Source organism: Eublepharis macularius, chromosome 1, assembly GCF_028583425.1.
Source record: "Eublepharis macularius isolate TG4126 chromosome 1, MPM_Emac_v1.0, whole genome shotgun sequence".
Lineage (NCBI taxonomy): Eukaryota > Metazoa > Chordata > Lepidosauria > Squamata > Eublepharidae > Eublepharis > Eublepharis macularius.
Window position 1 is genome coordinate 43,838,441 of NC_072790.1, and position 6,000 is coordinate 43,844,440.

Here is a 6,000-nt window from a genome sequence, read left to right on the forward strand (position 1 = left end):
TCTTTTGATGGTTATCCTTTACACTTACTGCTGTTGCATAGCTTTAGTGCTTTTTTATTGATCCTATACCTTACAGCTGTCATCTAATGGTTTAGATATATGCCACATTCTTTTCTTGAATACTTATGGTTTTGTAAAATGGGTGAAGAATCCTTCTTTTGAGTGTAGAATAAAAAAAAAGTAAATAAAAATGGGGAAACAGTGTCAATTACTGATGGAAACCACCACAATAGAAAAGATTAACAGCTAACTACCTCTCCAGAATTAATAACTGGTTACCAGCTCAAGTCTTGAGAGTCAGCACTTTATTGCATATTTTCAGTATCCCACCAGCAAATATTTTACACCATCCACAAGTGTAAAAAAAACAGCTAACAGGAAATAATCTGAAAACAACATTAATTTGGGGCAATATCTTCATTTTGTATGAGAAACTTGGATTTGAGGATTTATTGATAGGAGAATACTTGCAACAGACACTAAATCCCTATTTACCAAAGCATCTTTCTGAACCATTTCATTACAGTACAGTCCTATTACCTGTTTAAAAAGCCCTCCTGAATGAAAGGTTATCTGGGTGTTGGTTAAGAAAGATATGGTGCAATTTTCAATCTGAGTAAAATTTGAATTTTAATTGCAGTTTTTGTGGTTGCCAGATTTGAGATTTGTGATTTATAATTTCACATTCAAATATTGTATTTTCAATTATTTTAGCATAGAGCTTTTAAGATGGCAATGGCAGAGTCAAAGAGAAAGGCCCAGGTTCAATCTATGGCATCTCCAGTTTATAAAAAAGGCCATCTTCACAGAGAGGATGTATCATAATACGAATGTATACGGGCCCCGGAGTTATCCTGTTATGATGGGGCCTATAGGTACTTTGTGTGCAAAGGGTCCCAGGGTCAATCCTTGCCATCTAAAAGAATCTCAAGAAATTTGACTGAGAAAAACCTCTGACAAAAAGTTTGGGAAGCCATTGCGCAGTGCTGGGCTATGCAGATCAGCCGTCTGACTTCGTATAAGAGCTGTGTATGTATGGAATCCGTCATATGTCAGCGCAGTTCCTTTGTTTTCTTCCTATCTAGCTACATGGAATGTGCACAATTATCCCTGAATCAATGTTCTCACACTACCACACAAGTCAGCTGTGTTTGTTGATACATAAAAGATTGAGAACTGCTACCAATAGACTCTCTTCTGGCCTAAACACTTTAGCTTGGCAGCTCATAAAAATATGGAAACCAACACTCAATATTCCCCACTAGCATTTGATTGCTGCTCAGGGACGGGCTCACTGTATCAAGCACAAACTTACATATTGTGGCAAGTTATCAAAACCATAATGAAACCTCATCTACGTGGTGTAATGAGAGAGGACTATTTGTCAAGGACATATTGTACAGAAAAACTAGAATCCCACTGTGGAAGCAGGAGTCCTTGGTCTGGCTATTTTTTTTAAAAAAATAACTAATCAAGCTTCTCAAAATGAAAACAAAAATTTTACCTAATCATTAATGCTAAAGAGAAAAATGTTGGCTCAAAAAAAGAGCAACTGTAATGTCTAGAGAAACAAAAATTTAAAGCAATATGTTGTTCCAGTACACTCGGTTAACATGTCAGTGAAATGTTCAGATCAGAGCAAGGGTCACGTTATTGCTCTCGCTAGTTTAATGCTGATGTTTGCTCTTGTAAGAGAGATTCTTTCTTCAAACATTGTGGGAATTATGTACAGCCAGGCCTGATGTTATTTAAGAAATACAGGCAAACATTAATACCTTCAGTGTATTGCAGTCTGTGGTTTATGTTTGGTTGGATAGAAAACTTAATTATCATGAATATAGCATATTTATGTCACTTCACAAATAAAACAGAAATATTTCTTTCTTGACTCATGAATTGTATTACTAGGATAGGATCCAGGGGTGTAGCAAGGGAGATGCATGTTGCTAGTTTGTACCAAGCCCAGAGGAATAAAGCTTGGGCCTGCCTCTGTTATAGCAGCTGCCATTTTGAATCTAATATACATTGCCCATAAAGCTGTGGTAACAGCTGGGGACAGCAGCAGTGAGCCGTAATAGCAGCTAAGGCTACTTGAAAATATTTCTTTGTATTCCAAGGATATTTTTAAACAACATCTTGATTAAAATTTTGTAAGACTACCAGAAACCTGATAAAACATCTGGCCCATTAAGACTCTCTGGTCAGCTCGATTTGATTCCAGGGGCACCATAGAGACCAACAAGTTTTTCAGGATATAAGCTTTTGAGAGTCAAAGCTTCCTTCTTCAGATATAGAGAGGAGTGGGGATCCCTGAGCCTTTATATCCCAGTGAAGAAGTGGGAAGGGTGAAGCAAAGAAAGGAATCAGGATGTGAAAACACAATGCCACTTGATTAGAGCAGAAATTAGCATCTGTGGTGAGATAAGAATCCAATGTCTCTATTCAGCCCTGGGAAGTGGATGTCTATTCTGAACTTGTGAATGAACTGAAGTTCAGAAATCTCACACTGTAATCTGCCCTTGAAGCTTCTTTGTTTGAAGACAGCCACTATTAGGTCAGCAGTGGAATGTTCTAGAAGACTGAAATATTCTCCCACTGTTTTTTTAGTTTTGTGATTTTTAATGTCAGATTTATATCCATTGAAGCCAGCTGAGTGACCTTGGGTCAGTCACAGCTTCTCGGAGGTCTCTCAGCCCCACCCACCTCACAGGGTGATTGTCATAAGGATAATAATAACACACTTTGTAAACTGGTCTGAGTGGGCATTAAGTTGTTCTGAAGGGCAGTATATAAATCAAATGTTATTGTTATTATTATTTATTCTTTTGCATAGGTTTGTCCTGTTTGTCCAATGTAGAGAGTGAAAAGGCATTGCTGAGAGTTGGTAGAATACATAACATTGGAAGATGAACAAGTGAACAAAGCTGAGATAGTATATCTGTTGGTGTTAGGTCCAGTGATTGTGTTGTCAGAGTGAATACAGGGCCAGAGTTGGCATCTTGGTTTATTATAGGACCTGGTCCTGGAGTCTGAATACATATTGTAAAGTACATTACGGTGAGTGAGAAGCTGTTTAAGGTTAGGGGCTGTCTGTAGGCAAGAAAAGATTCACCTCCCACTGCTTATGAGAGAAAAGTATCATTGTCCAGCATAGATTACAAATCATTAACGATGCATTGAACTGGTTTGAGCTGAGAGCTGACCAGTGGCATTCTGGTCAGCTCGCAGCCCTTCTAAAATAAGGTCTCTGCATCCAAACAGCTTTAACATGAAATTTTACATTAAGAAACTCTCTTTGTGCCACTTTTAAGTGTGCAGATAATTAAGAACGGTTGTGAAGAGATTCAGAACTTTAAACGTCTGTCTTAATGTAATTTATTACCTCACACGACAAGCCATATTTATTGCCTATCATCAGCTCAGTTGGTAGCTCTATTTTTTCTGATAATTGTCCAATATAGCTGTTTATCACATGTGCAAGCAATATACAACAGTACTTCTAATATTTCCTTTGGCTAGAATGAAGTCCACCATTCTTGGTAAGGAAGCTTGAGACTGGGGTTGCCATCTCTGTGTTGGGAAATTCCTGGAGATTTAGGGGTGGAACTTGGGGAGGGCAAATTTTGGGGAGAGGTGGGACCTCAACAGGGTACAATGTCATACAGTTCACCCTTCAAAGCTTCTGTTTTCTCCAGGGGAATTGATCTCTGTGGCATGGAGATCAGTTGTTGGTCTGGGAGATCTCCAGGCCCCACTTCGAGGTTGGCAACCCTACTTAAAGCTTCTATTAGGCATCAGCGCCCTCCAGACACATTGTGACTACAACTGCTATTTATAGTTTTTAAGGCATTTCCAATTATGTACTACATACTCCAGTTACGAGAAAATGAGCACGGCGCTGCCCTTCAGGAAATTCCCCAACCTCTACATCATACTACATTGGACCCCAGGAACTGTGCTGCACCGAAGAAAAGAATAAAACCAGTTTCACAGAAAAAAATTTCCCACTGATCTTACACCACAGGCTGCAGGCATCTCCAAGCAGGAGCAAGAGAGTTAGAGTCTTTCTACACAAGACATCTTACACAGGGATGCTCGAGTGACTTACTTCCTGTGTGGTCTTATATTCAAGTGTACTTTGTCTCCCTAGCAGTGCATGTGTATTTACAATGGGAAAATAAGTTTAAGATCTTTCACTTGATCCTACTCATGTAAGATGTCTTGTGTAGAGAGACTCTCAGAAAGCAGGAAGTAAAGACTAACGGACTGTGACACAGGCAACAAATGTCCAGGGATTCCCGGTGCCTTCTACCGATAACTATCATTTGATAGCTGGCAAGGCTGTTGTGGTTGCTTAGCAACCCCCACAATTTTCACTAACACAGCATTCCTTTCTTAGAGGTATAGGTGTTGCTTTTATTATTTGGGTGGTAACCCCCTCTATTTTTTTTAGATTTCAGGTTTTTCTTCAAACCTGAGGCTTTTCTCAGGTTTCTAGAAAGATCTGTTTTGTCTCTCCATAGCCTCCATCTCCATATTTAAGTATCCACAGATGGGACTATGCTGAGAAATAGATATATTGATTTTTGTTTTATCAGCTAAATATCACTTTAAAATGTTTTTTATGTTTATTATGTCCTGTACACTACAAAGATTAGTTCCCCTGAGAGGGTCAAGCTAGACAGGTTTTTAAATGACTGTTTTAAAAAAAGGCCTCAGAAAGCCCCCTCAAGGGGAGAAGGGGCTCCTCCCCCTCTCCTCAAGACATTTCCCTGTGTTGCAGTAAAACAGGAGGGAAGCTTTCCCCCATTTTTATTTGTGAGGTTCCCTTTTCTGGGTCCATGCCCCTGCAGGTCTGCCATGACACCCTCGGCCCATCCACAGGGCCCACTGAGAAACCCGTCTATCGTCGACCACCCAGTTGGTCGCTGCCCAGCTTCATACCCCGAGGGCGACCTCCCTTATTGGCCTCAGATGTGGCAGGAGAGAAGGCAGGGTGGCAAACCCCACAACCCCTCTCCCTGCCTAAGGAGGCTGCCCTTGCATCAGGGACAATCCTCCCACTCTCCTCTCTGGATATTATGTTATTTATATTTTCTTTCCATGCTGAATTGCAGTGTTTTTAAACTTTTAACCGCCAGTAGCCAGGGGTCTGCAACGCCAAATCTATCCGTTGTAAAGCTGAATCTGGTTAGGAAAAGAGAGTTTGGGGGGGATACTCTATCTGGATGAGATTAAAATTACCCTCGATTGATCATGTGAAGAGCATACTCCTTGCTAATAGAGGAGCACATCAGACTGGTGGCCAAAAGTGCCTTTTAACATCATCCTGTGGTGGATCAGTTGTTCCCTCTTTTAGACTTAGCCACATGTATCCATGCACCTGTAACTGATAAATAAATCGTTATATAGGCCCCAGAAACCTAATTAAAGGATTCCATGTTTGGGCCATTAGCAGAGTCTATCATTAGGCATAGGAAGCATGATTATAGGTAGTTGTGAGCTCTTTCTGCTGGCTGGTATGTGTGCAGAAATGAAAATAATAAAAACATACACTTGGTTTATATTTAGAAAAGAAATAAGAGTTCTTTATTGCAGGAACTCCATACTCTGATAGGACAGGAGGACAGATCCTAACTACTTATCTAAGTCTAAGGATGGACAAGGCCTATGTCTATGCTGCCAAGATGGAGAGAGGAGAAGGAGAGAAGTGTTGCCTGGAACAAAGCCAGGAAGAGGAGGAGAAAATCAGGAGGAAGAAATCCTAAGAATAGCAATCTACATATTAAAGGACAGTCAGAGCAGTAAACAATAGTAAACAGAATACTCTGACTGCTTTATCTTTCTAACTCTTTGGTTTAGGGTTGCCAGGTCCCTTTACTCCCCCGGTGGGAGTTTGGGAGCCTGGCACTTACCTTGCTGCTCAGGGGGGTTTCTATTCCAGCGTGCACGCTCCCAGCTTGCGCAATGTCACTTCTGGAAGTGACGTCATGGTGCGGG